Raw genomic sequence first — 17,040 nt, forward strand, 5'->3', positions numbered from 1 at the left:
TAATTTCCATCTTCAATTTTCAGCTAAATTTAGGATAATTTGACTTAAATAGATATTTATACTACTTTTCTAACCTTGGCATAATTATCACAACCTCTTTACCCTATAATATACCTTTGATAAATAGCATGTAATCATATAGCATGATTTACTAATTTCCCCCTTGAAATTTCCATCAAAATTAGTATATTTTGACTTAGATAAATATTTATACTACTTTTCTAACCTTGGCATAATTATCACGGCCTTTTTACTCTATAATACAGCTCTGATAAATAGAATGGAATCATATAGCATGATTTACTAATTTCTCTCTTTAATTTTTATCTAAAAATGGTGTAATTTGACTTAGATAATTATCTATACTACTTTTCTAACCTTGACATAATTATCACGGCCTCTTGACCCTATACTACAGTTCTGATAAATAGCATGTAATTATAGCACATGATTTATTAATTTTTCTCTTTACTTTTTAGCTAGAAATGGTATAATTTGACCTAAATAAATATCTATACTACTTTCCTAACCTTGGCATAATTATCATGGCCTCTTGACCCTATAATACAGCTCTGATAAATAGCATGTAATTATAGTACATGATTTACTAATTTTCCCCTTTACTTTTTAGCTAGAAATGGTATAATTTGACTTAAATAAATATCTATACTACTTTTCTAACCTTGTCATTATTATCACGGCCTTTGGACTTTATAATACAGCTCTGATAAATAGAATGTAATTATATCACATGATTTACTAATTTCCCCTATTTAAATTGGTCAAAAAATAGAATAATTCTACCGAATTAATTAGCTAGATTCATTATCTGAGCTTTTCCTAATTATCACGGGTTCCTTAACACCTAATTAACCACTGATAATTATATGACAACATTTGAATTCCATTTACTAATTTCCCCTATTTAAATTACTCAAAAATAGGGTATTTTAGCTAAAATAATTAGCTAAATTAACTTTTTGAACTTCTCCTAATTATCACAGGTTCTTTAACACCTAATTAACCACTAATAAATGTATCTCAACAATTGAAATCAATTTACTAATTTCCCCTATTTAAATTGGTCTAAAATTTAGAGTAATTCTACCTAATGAATTAGCTAGATTCATTATCTGAGCTTTTCCTAATTATTACAGATTCCTTAACACCCAATTCACCACTGATAAATATATTATAGCAATTGAAATCAATTTACTAATTTCCCCTATTTAAATAGCTCAAAAAACAGAGTAATTCTGCATAATTAATTATCTAGATTCATTATCTGAGATTTTTCTAATTATCACGGGTTCCTTAACACCCAATTAACCATTGGTAAATATATTATAGCAATTGAAATCAATTTACTAATTTCCTCTATTTAAATAGCTCAAAAAACAGAGTAATTCTGCATAATTAATTAGAAAAATTACTCAAAAAATTATAGCATAATTTTTCTAGCTTAATGACTGTCTAATGCAACTCTGATAATTACCTCATCTTAATCTAAGCTTAATTAATATATTTATCATTAATTCATGGTTAATTTGGCTAATTTCAGCCATAATATGATAGGATAATTAATTAGCTTAATATTACTAAGATTAATTACAATAATCAGCAGAGATTAATTAATTTAAAGAGGTTTAAGGAGTATGCATAGTCCTAATCTTTGATTTATTAACAATTTATCTTAATCTAACCTTGCTAATTAAGAAGGATTAAGTTAATTACCGTTAGGGTTAATCAATTAGAGATTAAACTCTAATGATTTCTGCGTAGTGTTCTCTCTAGATGAGAGAGAGAGTAGCAAGGCTCCGAGTCTGTCTAAAATGTGAAGCTAGGGGTCCTATTTATAGTTTTCTGGCACTCATAAGCTCTCACCGACTGAAAAAAGCAGTTGCTTGAAGTTCAAGCAGCCCTCAGCAAGTCAAAAAACAACCCTTGTTGCTAAATGAGTCCCTGGCAGGTCAGTGATGACCCTCCCATTACCTGCCAGCTTTTAAAATATCAATTATGCTATATTTTGACCTATTTTTACTTAATTGGTAAATATCTTATAAATATCTAGGAGGCCTTTAATAAAGTCTATGCTTAAATGATTACTGCAACCCTTCAATTTTACCTATTTTATTCAATTCACAGTGTAAACTTCCAGGGGTCATAACTATGCCAGTTTTTATCGGAATTCAATTCTGAAAATTTCTAGCCCGGGGTTTGCTGTGCTTAAGATTCCAAAAATACCAATATTTGCCATGGTCGGACAATTCTACATTGCTTTTTCAATAATCATATCAGTTTGATTAAACTTTATACAACCTTTAAGGTTTCAGAAACTGGAAACCTTACAGAAAAACAAAGCAAACAAGCATAATAAAAGGTGTTTGAAAAAGCATAAAAAGCAATAAAGCAAAAAAAAACAATGCAGGAGAAATCTCAACCGTTCAATGGGTTTTTCTTATCTTATCCTTATCCACTTGCCTCGAGACCACAAACACGTGAAAAAACCTATTCTATCAATGGTTTTGCAACCAAAGAGAAGATAGCGGTGGTATCCGCACACTCTCAACTAGATTTGATTGAGTTCCCCGGCAACAGCGCCATTGGAGAGACTTGATGGCCCTTTACACTTGTAGGGATGTGGCAGAGAATCAAACCTAACATCCAATGAGGTAGAAACCTCTTCGATGTCAAGGGGGACTCTACCCTATCCGGTGCATGGAAGCTTATCACTTAATGGTGAGAAAGAATGTAAATACACACAAACTATACCACTAAGATGCACACAAGCATGAAATGCCAACCGGACACTCTCAACCGGATTTGATCGAGTTCCCCGGCAACAGCGTCATTGGAGAGACTTGATGGCTCTTTACACTTGTAGGGATGTTGAGGAGAATCAAACCTAACATCCAATGAGGTAGAAACCTCTTTGATGTCAAGGGGGACTCTACCCTATCTGGTGCATGGAAGCTTATCACTTAATGGTGAGAAAGAATGTAAATACACAAACTAGACCACTAAGATGCACACAAGCATGAAATGCCAAATCTCATTCCTACTACCAAGCAAGCCCACATTGATACCCTAAGAACCCCATTCTCAAGCCCAATGGTTCACTTCTGACCCGCATTCACTACTTCTTCATGCACACCTTATGCAAGTTTTAATGGAAAGCTTAGAAATTAAATAGACACACACACTTCAAATGAAGCACATAAGCATCAAGGAACTTCAACAAGGCTATGACTAAGTATGCTACAGAACCCACAAGCTTCAATGGTAAGCTTACTGAAACTGACAAGCACTACACTTCAAGCTACACTTCAACAATACATGAAACAATAGAGAAGAGGAAGAAGGAGATAAACATCTTCATTGCTTAATAGAAGAGAAGAGCTTAGCTCATACAATGTAGAATGAGATATGGAAAAGCTTCACCAAAGAGGGAGATGGGAGCTCTCAAGCTTCTCTAAAATTGTGTGTTCTCCAAATGATCCCCAACTTTACCCCTTTTTCCCCTAAACCCGATTCCCCTTTCACACTAAGTGACCGGCCAAAAAGCTAAAAAGAGTTCTAGACTTTGGAATTACAAATTGGAACTCTTATGAGCCCATTCTGGTAAATTTGATTGATATCAAAGAAAAATGTTACATGTGATGTTTACGGGTCGTCTCCCAAGATAAGCCTTCAAGTCCATGTAGTCTAATCCACGTCAGATCATATATATATATATATATATATATATATATATATATATATATATATATATATATATATATATATATATAAAGAGAGAGAGAGAGAGAGAGAGAGAGAGAGAGAGAGAGAGAGAAGGAGAAGGAGGATCAAATTTTTAAATTAATTCATGAAATGAAAAATAGGCTACTTAAGAGGGAATATGCCATTTTCACAAAAAGGGAAAAGTGAATGATTGTTGTATAATGTGTAAAAAAAGGGGGATAGGGGAGTTGGTAAAAAAATTTGTTCTTTTTTCCTATCTCTCTCTCTCTCTCTCTCTCTCTCTCTCTCTCTCTCTCTCCCTCTCTCTCTCTCTCTCTCTCTCTTCATCACCACACTCAAAAGCTGAAGGCCGTGCAAGGATGGGAGCTCCTCTCTCTCTTCTCGCTTGCCACGAAACAGCCTAAGCAGATTTGGAAAAAAAGGGACACATTCCTCTCTCTCTCTCTCTCTATCTCTCTCTCTCTCTCTCTCTCTCTCTGTCTCTGTGTGTGCCCAACGTGTGTGTGATTCAAAAAAATTAAAAGGGATTGTGTGTATCTCTGTGTGTTTTTTTTGTTTGCGCAGGACTGGAGCCATTGGACAAGGTCTGTCTCTCCTACCTGCGTCACTGATTCAGAAATGAGAAGTAATTGCATTGCAATCATTGCAATGGAGATGGAGAGAGAGAGAGAGAGAGAGAGAGAGAGAGAGAGAGAGAGAGAGAGAGAGAGAGAGAGAGAGAGAGAGAGAGAGAGAGAGAGAGAGAGAGAATATTGGGTATATATATATATATATATAACCCTTCCCTTTTCCTTCTTTCATTTTTCTTGGTTACGATTGATGACAAGAGATACAAAGGCCGACAGACTGCAATATCTGTCCTCCTCGAGTTTTGAGGGGGTACAAAACAAATTGCGCTAAAGGTACGAGCATGAGAGCACCAAGCTGTTGATCATTTCCGATTTTTGTTCGATCGTTGGTATCAAGACAACGGCAAGGACGGACTAGACAACGGAAAGGCCGGGCTAGGCAGTGTGGAAAGGGAGTCCAACTAGGACAAAGGGCTAGGAGCCATGCTATACAGTGGGTGGTTGGGAGGTGGACTCTTAGGTTCTAGTTCCCCTTGTCTAACATTGGTATCAAGAGCAAGGTTACTAATTTTGGGAAGGGACAGCCGTGGTGTTGGAGAGCCACACAAATTCTTGGATGCTTTTACATGTCGGGGTCAAGAAGGCCGTGGAGCCCACCCCCTGTGAGGAGGACAATGAAGACGACGGTGTGGGCAACACCACTTGCAAGGAGAAGAGGCCAACAAGCGACCTACACCGAATCTCGCCCTCTGGCTTGATGGCATCGCGTGGGTGCGCTAAGAATTTCACGTGCGTGAAGCAGTGGCTCTCGACCATCACCCAAGGTGGGGGGAACAAAAGCTCCCACCTCGCGCTGTCTGCGGGCCCTGTCTGCGGGCCGCCATCACTATGTGGAGCTTCTTTTTTCACACCCGGTGGGAGCCCAACCCTTTGGGGTTAGTGGCTAGAAATTTTTTTTAACCAACCAAGGGACGGTACCCACAGCGAGGTTAACCCCCCTCCCCCCCCCCCCCCCCCTCGTGAAACTTTAGGTGAAGCTAGACATACCGACAGATCCACGCAAGGGCAAGGCCGGGAAATAAAAAGGCAAGGTGCTATTTCGGCTGTGTATCTTGCATATTATTGTTTCGTACCTTCATTCAAGTCATCAACAAGTTATCCAAAATATACAGACCAAGTGCAGTAAGGGTGCTCAAGACAAACACACCTACACTATCAAATTGTTTTCTTGGAAACCGGAGCAAGATTACATCCTCAACGGGAATTTGAGCACGAACAAAATTAGCAAGGCTAATTAGTGGTATCAACGGGATTCTTTATCGGTATTTACCAGTTGCGGTACATCATGTATTTTTCTTGCTATCCCTTGCACTGCACTGTGTTTCCATGGATTCAGATATCAATATGACTTTTGATTTCGAGAAAAATACGCCTGATCCTGCCCATGATGGCTCGCGGTCAAATGCTCTCACGAAGAGTGCCCACGATGCTACGGCAGGTGACAACACTTACGAATTGCTCGACATTCAAGACTTTTGTGCACTTCAGACACGCATATCAGTCATGGAAGGAAATTTTAAATCTTTAAATGAAAATGTCACTAAATTATCCATGTTAGTGATCCAATTAATGCAACAGGAGTCCAAGGGTCTTGTTGACATGCACATGCATGAGCACATTGCTACACAGGGGCAAGGCCCTTCTAATCAGGGACAAGGTCCAACTGCTGACACTTTGCACACTCTCACTACAAAAGAGGTGGATGAGTTGTTAAAAAACACCAAACCACCGACTTTTAAGGGAGAAGACCATGTTCGCAATAAGTATGCAGTGAATATATTTCTCAGAAAGTGGGATGGAATTCACGCCTTACGGCGTGCTCCGGATGCATCCGGAGCACTGCAAACGAGCTTAACTTTGGAAGGCAAGTTAAGCTCGTTTGCAGTCAGAGCACTGCAAATGAGCTTAACTCTAGAAGGCAAGGCCTATAAATGGTGGATGTCTCTCAAGGAGAAGAATATCATACCACAGAGTTGGGCATATTTTGAAGCTATGTTTCGCAAAGAATTTTTGCCTACAAATGCGGCATATCAGAATTGGATGGCTTGGGATACGTGTTCCATGCGCCAATACCCATAATTACTTGAATATATATCTCAATATCAGGATGTTATCCTCAAGTTGGAAGACTTAGATAACTTTCAGCAAGTACGGGGATTTATACGTGGTCTGACACCAGAGCTTAAGAAGCACGTCAAGACCCAAGACCCTAAAACACTTGAGGAAGCCATACTGAAAGCACATATTCACGATGATCCAGATGAAAGAAATCACATATTACTCACGTGCCTGCTAATACACATGGTAATACACGCACACAGTATGGGCACAATAAAAGGAAATTTATAGTAGCCAATTGAGAAGCATCTAAAAACCCAAGAAGTCCGGAGGTCCTCTCTCTCTTGAGGACTTTGATAAAGCTAAGAAAGAGAAATTATGTTTTCAATGTTTAGGAAGCGATCATGGCAAAAAGGATTGTCCCAAGGGGAAATCTGTTGCTCATGGCAAGGAGAAAGCAGTGCACATGGTGCAGCTGCTGCCTCTTGAGTCTTCCTCACGATTCTCTACAATGGAAGTAACACACACCGAGGTGGTGCACGAATTCTGTCTCACATCTTCCATGTGGCAACAGACCTTCGGATCACATGAGTTAGTACGTATGCACGGATCTTTGCAAGGACACAAGGTGCACATCTTGGTAGATGACGGTGCTACTCACAATTTTATCAATTACGGATTGGTGAAAAAACTCAAATTGCCTCAAACTCTGAGTACCCTCCGCTACAAGGTAGCAGCGATGAATGGACATGATACCGAAATCTGGGATACTCAAGTCCGATCTGTTCCATTGGAAGTAAAAGGTTTCTCCATATCCTTGGATTTTTAGGGTATGAACATGGAGAGGGCAGATGTGGTCCTTGGTAGGGAATGGTTGCATAGCTTAGAACCATCACAGAAGCGTAGCTATGAGCACAACAGCTTGATGTTCGAATCCCATGGCGCACATGTGTTGTTGTTAGGAGAGAAGGATATACCTTCTTCACCATTGATATGTACAGCTGAGCTTATGCAGCTCGTTTTTTATAATGACAGAGATCAAGTTTTCTTGTAATACTCATTGTCTCATTCTCTCTCTAACATTGAATCTGTTGAACATTCCTCAACGCCGCATGCTTCTCTCTCATATCTTCCACCAATGGCTACTTCCAAACAAGCAAATGTGCTAGTGAGTTACGAAAATTAGTAGAGGAATTTCAAGATGTTTTTCCTAATGATTTGCCACCAGGATTATCGCCGACACGATCGGTGCAGCATAACATCGATGTGGTTGCAGGCAGTAAACCTGTCAGTAAACCGCCCTACCGTATAAGTTACTCTGAAGCTACTGAGGTGGAACGTCAGCTTGATGACTACCTTAGGAGAGGGTTTATCCAACCTAGTTCTTCACCATGGGCTTCTCCTATCCTATTAGTGAAGAAAAAAGACGGTAGTATGCGCATGTGCGTAGACTACCGTGGCTTAAATGCGGCTACGGTTAAGAACAAGTACCCATTGCCACGAGTGGATGAGTTGTTTGACAAACTCACTCATGCTCGTATTTTTACAAAAATAGACTTGCGGTAAGGTTATCACCAAGTCGGCATTCGCGACTTGCTGATATACCCAAAACTGCATTCCGAACAAGGTTTGGACACTACGAGTTTTTGGTGATGCCCTTTGGGTTAACCAATGTGCCGGCAACATTCATGACACTTATGGATAGTGTCTTGAAGCCATACTTGTGCAAATTTGTCATCGTTTTTCTTGATGAAATTCTAGTCTACAGTGCTTCTGAAGAAGAACACATACAACATCTGAGGCAGGTGTTCGAATTGTTATGAGCAAATAAATTATATGCGAAGGAATCTAAGTGTGATTTTTTGAAAGAAGAAATTCACTATCTTGGGCATGCTATTTCAGCTAATGGGCTATATATGGATCAATCCAAAGTGGATACAATCTGCAGTGGCCTTCTCCTAAAAATCTGAAAGAGTTACATATTTTTTTAGAATTTGCAGGTTTTTACCAAAGGTTCGTTAAAAACTATGCTAATATTGTTGTTCCCATGACGGATCAACTTAATGGCATATCTACGATAGACAAATCCCAATTCTAAAAGATGTGCAACCACTGGTGGTTTGTCAAAAGCAAGATCCCACAAGGAGATCGAGAAAATGTTGGCAGCTATGAATATTTTTCCAATGGTGGAAGAGGTGGATCTAAAAGCAGTATTGGTAGACTTGGAGAAGTTGAAGGAGCAACAACATTTGTTTCCCCAAAATTTTATGGAAAAAAATAAAGTGGAAAGTTCAGTGTGTTGGTGTGGAAAATGTAGTCAAATGCAAGCTATTGCCATGACCAATTAAGTAGAGAAGCAATTGGGCTCTTCTACTGAGATGGAGTGGGGAGCTAACAAGAGTAGCTACCACTCATGAGAAAGAAGCAGAGTTAGAGAATCTTTCTCATTAGCATTAGTAGAGAGACACAAATAGGAAGAGTATCGAAGGTGCTACCGCCACTACCAAATAAGTAGGGGCAGTAAGTACCAGTAATGGTACTGACCCACTTTCCACTAGTAATGGTTATCACTGGTGGAAAGATAGCAAACGATTTCAATATAGAGCTAGTGAAGGAAGAGGTGGAAAGGAGGGATGATTGTTCAACAGACAAAAATGACTAATCAAGAAGAATTCTATTGAGCAAGAGAAAATCTAGGTAGTGCCAATAGATCAAGAGGTGGAAGAATGAAACATGGGCTTAGGCAATGTTCCAAGACCACTAAAGTTAAAAAAGAACTTGAAGACATAGTTCAAATTAGAGTTGCCAAACTTGTTCGGAGAATATGAGGATGTCTTTTCTTGGGACCATTCAGATTTCAAGGGTGTGGATCGCAAGCCCATGGAGTCCACTATATAGAAGTCCAATATACAACGTGCGTTCAAGTGGTATTAAAAAATCCCCTTGCTTGTGAATTTTCAACATCTAAAACTGTCCCTTTTCTTTAAAGAAACTTACATTTTTTTTCAAAATTGGATTAAATACCCCTCATGTCAATTATTTTTTATAAATATATATAATTTTTTGGTAATAAAAACCCCCTTAGCTATGGGGACATGGGTCCATGGCCTTGGAGGCATTCTTAATGATCATCATGATAGTGGACTTGGGACTCTAATGAGGTGGCCTCCATAGTGTAGAGAGATCCCAAAATCTTGCTTATGCAACCTTGTCACTTGTGTGAGAGCAATTGGAGCCTAGATACTTGGACAATATGCTAATCATTCCTATGAAGGATTGTCTCCAAAAATAAATTTTTCACCTCTTACCCTAGGGAATCTCTTTTGACCTTTCACACTCAATCGCCCGACATGCCCCCAGGTCACCCCCAACAGCGCACTGACACGTGCCCGGGACTCCCTTGTGGCTCCCCCATGCCACCCCTATTGGACCCCCCGCACAATCACCTCTTCCCTTTGAGGCCTCCACGACACACCTATCGGTGTACTAGGACATGCCCGGCATGGCCCCATCATCCCCCCATGGCAGCCACCAGAACCCCACATGATCGGCTCGGCATGCCCCTCGAAATGACCCAATGCCACTGCAAGGAAACCACCCCCCTCTAACCTTTCCACTCATCCCCTAACCCCACGGTGCCGCCCCCACACCACCGACTCACCGCACTTAAACCCCACAGTCCTGGGATTTCTATCCAGGAAGCCTGGTGCTGCTCTGGTAGTTTGCCAGCCCGCAACAAATTGTGTGCAACTATAAGGAGTGGTGCTCGATTGAGACGGGAACCAGGCAGACTACGTAGCGAGGAAAGGGTGTGGTGAGGGTGTAGATTCCCCCGCACCCCTCTTGTGACATTGGGAAGCATTCTCCCCCTTGAGAGAGTTGCCAAGGCTATCCCCTGTCAATGGGCTTAGTCGTTTTCGGGTCTCACGGGACTCGACGCGCTTGGGGCTGCCACTAAGCCTAGTAGGTGATGAGAGACGGCGATTCGTGTCTCGGTCCGCCGGCACCCCGCTGTCGGTTGGGTATCGATGTAATCAAGGAAGCCGGAGGGTCTTCTCCCTTTGTAAGATCATGTGTGTCTTGTATCAATAATGAGAGTCGTGTGGGCCTACGTGATCGGGCTACTGTTAATAGGATGGGATCGTCCCCAAAAATGTAGCGCGTAGCTCTCAACAATGTGGTGCTCGGTGCGGGATGGTGGAGCCCCGTTCACAGTGGCCTCTATGTCTCGCCTTGGCCCACCCCAGAATGTTGCATTCAAGACAATGAGGATGGCCTCGGAAGAGTCGCGGCCCCATCCGCCCATTTGCAGGAGGCGGAGCCGTGTCCATGGGATGAAGATGGTCTTTGGTGTGCCTTGGATCTCAACCCCCCCTATGTTTTTTGGCCTGAGTTGTTGGCAGGTTTCTTTGTAATGGGACTTTGTACGACGACACCTGCCCAGCTACCCCTCCGTGGCGGCGGGCATGCGGTGCCGCACAATGGTCCTCCATCCGGTGCTCTACCATTTTTCACATGCGAGTGGTCGAGATGTTGCCCGTGACTGATGTGGTCCCTCCATGGGCCCCCTTGGCCCCCTCGTTAGTTTCGGGTCTGGGAGCCCCGTTGGAGGTGCTCTACCCCGCAGCCACGCCAAGAGTGTGGAGTCGGAACAGGTGCCCTCCGAGACACTCATGTGATCGAGGATAGTTACCTGGTTGATCCTGGAAGTATTCATATGCTTGTCTCAAAGATTAAGCCATGCATGTGTAAGTATAAACTCTCTTGTAGTGTGAAACTGCGAATGACTCATTAGATCAGTTGTAGTTTCTTTGATGGTACCTTGCTACTAGGATACCTTTAGTAATTCTAGATCTAATACGTACACCAACTCTCGACTTCTGGAAGGGTTGAATTTATTAGATAAAAGGCCAATACGGGCTTGCCCAATAATGCGGTGAATCATGATAACTTCTTGAATCTCACAGCCTTGGCACCGCCGATGCTTCATTCAAATTTCTGTCCTATCACCTTTTAATGGCAGGATAGATGCCTACCATGGTGGTGATGGGAGATGGAGATTAGGGTTCAATTTTGGAGTGGGAGCCTTAGAAACGGCTACCACATCCAAGGAAGGCAGCATGCGTGCAAATTACCCAATCCCGACATGGGGAGGTAGTGACAATGAATAATAATACAAGGCTTTTTCAAGTCTGGTACTTGGAATGAATAAAATCTAAATCCCCTAACGAGGATCCATTGGAGGGAAATTTTGGTGCCAGCAGCCGCGGTAATTCCAGCTCCAATAGTGTACATTTAAGTTATTGCAGTTAAAAAGCTCGTAGCTGGATCTCGCGGCGGGGTGAGCGGTCTGCTTCTTTTGGTGTGCACTAGTCACTCCGCCCTTTCTGTTGGGGACATGCTCTTGGCCTTAATTGACTGGTATGCGGATTCAATGATGTTACTTTGAAAAATTAGAGTGTTCAAAGAAAGCCTACGTGCTGAATACATTACATGGAATAACACGATAGGACTCTGGTCCTATTTTGTTGGTCTTTGGGACCAGAGTAATGATTAATAGAGAGAGTTGAGGGCATTTGTATTTCATTCTCAGAGTTGAAACTCTTGGATTTATGAAAGACAAAATACTGCGCAATCATTTGCCAAGGATGTTTTCATGAATGAAGAATGAAAGTTGGGGGCTCAAAGACAATCAAATAACATCCTAGTCTCAACCATACACGATGCCGATGAGGGATTGGTGGATGTTACTTTGATGAGTCCGCCAACACATTATGAGCAATCAAAGTTTTTGGGTTCTGGAGGGAGTATGGTTGCAAGGCAAAAACTTAAAGGAATTGACAAAAGGGCACCACTAGAAGTGGAGCCTACGGCTCAATTTGACTCAACACGGGGAAAGTTACCATCCAGACATAGTAAGGATTGACAAATTGAGAGCTCTTTCTCGATTCTATAGGTGGTGTTGCATGGCTATTCTTAGTTGGTGGACTGATTTGTTTGGTTAATTCCGTTAACGAGAAAGACCTCATCCTGGTAACTAGTTACACGAAGGATCCTCTTCATGGCCAACTTCTTAGAGGGACTATGGATGTCTAGGTTATGGAAGTTTGAGGCGATAAGAGGTTTGTGATGCCCTTAGATGTTCAGGGCTGCATGTGTGCTACACTGATGAATTCATCGAGTTTATCACCTAGGCTAATAGGCCAGGGCAATCTTTTGAAATTTCATCGTGATGGAGATAGATCATTGCAATTATTGATCTTCAAGGAATTCCTTGTAAGCACGAGTTGTAATGGAATTGGCCTATTAACTTGAGAGTAGCGAAAATTAGAGAGAGTACTTTTGTGAAATTACTTTGTGAGCATAGCGGGTGAACATAACTGATGGTAGAAACATAAACAAAGCATTTAGTTAGCTTGGCATGAAGAATACTTTTGCAAGAGAGAGAATTTAGAGAAAATGACAACAGTTGAGGACCGGATTTATGTGGAGCCGGTCCCCCCTCCAATAGGCATTTGTATTATGATTTCTCCCATCAAGAGAGACTTGTTACAATAAAATCTTTGTGTTCCTTGTGACCTAGGTGATGCAATGAAGATGGAAAGCTTCATGCATCACGAGCATAACATAAACTTTGAGGAAAGCATGGACTATTCCAAGCCTCAGTCCCAAGACCTCAAACACCTTCAAAGGTGGAGAGAGCTAGCAGGGAATGAGGGTAGGGAAGAGGAAGAAGAAACATTTCATAAGAGTTCCTCACTTATCATGACTTCTTGCTAGCATACATAATAGCATAGTAATGAAGATGGAGAAAATGGAAAGCTAGCTTAAGCATTGAAGCATGGCTCTTGGTTGGATTTGTACTCCGTAGCCAAGAGTGTTGGTGTAGGCTCTCAACCCATTAGGAGATATATGGACCTTGCATGGGCCTTGTAAGGAGTCCTAATTTTTAGGGATTAAGGCTAATGTTGTGTGGGGTTAAGGGGACAAGGGCATTGAAGAAGGTAGTTTTGAGTAGGCTTTCTAGCCTTTTTTTTATACAAATGTAGGATGTGGTCTCTAGCTTTTTTAAAGTGAAGGAAGTATAGGGGTGTGACCACATCACCAAAAACCTGGGTCACTAAGAGTCAAAATTTGATTTTTTTAAAAAATAACTTATTTTTACATATTTTTAACTTAAGACTCTATCCCAACATATATACATATCCAAAAATCATTTTTTGACCCTTTGTCAAATTTTTCAAAAAACTTTTCCCCTAAAAAGTAAAAAACACTTTGTTCTCTCCTCCTCCTCCCTTCTCTCTCCCTCTCCTCTCCCTCCTTGCCCCTACCTTCCTCCTCCTCCCCACCTCCCCCCATCTTCCTCCCAACTCCCTCCCCCTCCCCCTCTATCTTTTCATCCTTTGCTTCCTCACGCAACAACTGCCATGGTGCTCATGGACATCACAAATCGTTTGCTTCCACCACCACGTACTCCACACACAAAAAGCATACATATTTGATTAACCACGGCGTTTGCACCGAAGACCGCATGTGAGGGTGATCAAAGGTCATCACAGAAACGTCGCGCTTCTGGTGAGATGAATGTTGAGATTTGGGTGGACGACCATTTTTACCCTTACGATCCTATAAGCCGCTTCCATCCATCCTTTGATAGCCTTTCGACATTTCTTCAATATCTTGGGAGGGGAGAAGCAGGCTTTTTAGCTATTGCAAGCGGTTGTGTATGGGTGCAGGTGCTTCTTTGCATATGTGGATGCACGAATGTTAAGCTCTTCACCCCAAGAAAGAGTAAAGCTGACCTTGGTGAAATCCATCAAGTCTTCTTGAAATGATTGGCATTGTTCTTCTGTTGTGCTGGTAAGGCCCATAAGCTTGACCATTTTATCAAAATGTGCCCAAACTTGCTTGCGCTTGTTTGCAAGCTTTCCATTTGAATCATTGTCAGTAGTAGCTTTGCATAACTCCTTCCAAAGTTCCCAAAGGTTACCTGCCTACTGGTTGGAGCTGTTTTGAAGACATGTTACGTAGTGAACTTATTACAAAGGATCGTTTTCATTAAATAATGTGGATACGTTTTCTTATGTGAATAGCATATCTTGTTTGTGCATGGTGCATTTTTTATGCACAAATATGGTTTTCTTGAAATTTTTAGCACTCAAGGCATGGAGAAGTCCCATTATCGAGCAAGGGGGGTATACTTCAAAAATACTTGACATGGTGGTGGAATGGTGCAATCCAATTATTTGGAGGAGATGTTCAACTATTTTTTTTGCACAACATTTTCTCGTAAGCTCACAATGGAGCGTGCGTGACAATCCAAGATTGCTATTGAAGTTCGGAAATGGAGTCGTCAAGAGCATAGCAACAAGTGGCAAATGTCGCAAGGCCCTGCCAAGCATGCTGCATGGAACCAATGCAAAGTGCGACAAGTTTCAAAGTGGATTCTGCGCGAGTGACTACACATGAACGTAGGGTCCATTTCTTAATGACATGTTCATTTAAAAAATAAGAGTTTTTTTATAACAAAAATCAGTGTAAACAAGGCCCTTTTAAAATGGGCCTTAGAAATATTTCATGCTCTCATAAACCAATCATTTCTTAAGCACAGGTGAGCTTTTACCATACCAAATGGCACGCACCAAACAAACCACAAAAGAGCATCCGCCTGCCAACAAAAAACACCCTCCAAGGATGTGAGAAGCCGGCATGGCTTAAAGGCACAAGAAAAAGGCCATGAACACCTGGCCGTTCCAAGCACTCTTCTCGTAGTGGGCATGGTAGTTGGGCCCAAGAGTCATCGAGGGTTGAAGAATCTTCACGTCCACAAGAACAAACACCTAAACAAATAATGAAGCAACACGCCCAGCGTTGGAGAGATGAAGAGGCCCAGAAAACACCAGAGTCCAATAGGTTACAAGTCAAGTTGATATACCGTGCACACACCGGGTGCGTGTTGGGGGGAAGATAGTGCCTTGAGGCCAGGGAGCTCTCCCCACGACACAAGATTGGGAGCCAAGGGCAAAGGATGAATCAGAAGAGGCTGCAGATCTAGCCCCTAAGCATGTAGACAAGCGAAGGTCAAAGTTTTTGAAGAAGCCTAAACGCCTCCAGCGAGAAAATGTGCTAGTGCCCCCAAGACAACCTCAGCGGCATCCGAAAATAGCAAGGGCATTTGCAGAAATCAGACACTACCAGAAGACTACAGAGCTTTTAATTTGGCACGTCCCCTTTGCTCGCACAATGAAGGAGGTGCTTCAAAGCTATGGGAGTCAGTATAGAATGCAAGCAATAGTGCTAGAGGCTATTCAAGAAGCTGCAGAGGCCCACATCATTTCGGTGTTGGAAGATACCAACCTATGTGCCATACATGCAAAGCGAGTGACAATGCAGCCAAAAGATATGTAGCCTGCACGTTGATTGCAACGGGACTTTGAGCATTAGCCGAAGTTACCCCTCTTTTTGTATTGCACACCCTTATCTTTGTAATTCGATGACTTTGCAATGACAAAATGATTAACAGTTGTGTCTACTGTGTCTATTATCCATGTGTTTTGAGTTTATTGCTTTTGAACATGAAGAGTTAAATATCAATCAAATATTAACTTTTTTGGTATCATATGGGGCAGACAAGCCTAGAAAGTGCAAAACAAATGGTGTCCACAAGGGCGTGCAAATGGCCCATCCATCAATTTTGCATGGCTGACCTGTACGCCCTTGTGGCCACCATTTTTTTTTCATTTTCTAGCTTTGTTTACCCCATAGGATACCAAAAAAGTTAACATATGGTGAAACTAGGTGTTTATGCAACATTAAACTAGATTTTTAAACTGTCCAATGTAATTGGGCCTTTTGGTGTAGGGAACTATTAGGTAGAGCTGAAGGAGGTGATAGTGTGCTTGAAAACTTTAATTATGAGTTGGTCTCACCTTTTCTAGTGTCCTTGAGTGCAAACATAGGTTAAATATGCAAAAAAAGGGTGGTTATGCAAAAAAAGGGTGGCTCCATAGGGGGTGCAGGACAGCCATCCAAAACTGATGGATGACCCATTTCGCGCCCTTGAGGCCACCATTTTTTTTGCACTTTGTAGGCTTCTTTGTCCCCCAAGATACTTAAAAAATATAAATTAAGTGAAAGCAATTATTTTTTTAGCATTATTGTAGAGATACCACTTCTTTTCACTCAGATGTGTTTTATATTGTCCCTAGAATAATCATGTGCATCCAACTTCTGCTATGTTGTTACTTCAAGCAAAAAAGACACAGCTTATTGAAACATATCACCAATTACAACAATTTTAAAGATTGACAAATCACATTTAGAGAATGTACAAGATAGAGATACAATGCAAAATATTTTTTATTACTTCCAAAAAGCTGATTTTACATCATACATCTGAGGAGTTCATAATTTTCCTGACCATTTCATGGCGCCTCTCTTGCGCGTAAGGCAACTCCCCAGTCAAGAGGGACTACGCTATGGCCTTTGGGTGAGTTGAGACAATGGAAGCATGTATCCCTATTTGGGCAAGCACTTTACCACAGAAGCCAGTGCAAATGCTCTGCATACAAGGGATATTTGCACTAGGAACACAAGATGTGCAGTTTGA

General features: G+C 41.4%; 1 pseudogene; it reads left to right on the plus strand.

The window, feature by feature from the left end:
- The first annotated feature begins 11,125 nt into the window (after window positions 1–11,125).
- Window positions 11,126–12,761, plus strand: LOC147432761 (18S ribosomal RNA; annotated as a pseudogene).
- Window positions 12,762–17,040: the final 4,279 nt, after the last annotated feature.

The sequence above is a fragment of the Adiantum capillus-veneris genome, chromosome 20 (assembly GCF_014529385.1).
Source record: "Adiantum capillus-veneris isolate H3 chromosome 20, ASM1452938v2, whole genome shotgun sequence".
NCBI lineage: Eukaryota > Viridiplantae > Streptophyta > Polypodiopsida > Polypodiales > Pteridaceae > Adiantum > Adiantum capillus-veneris.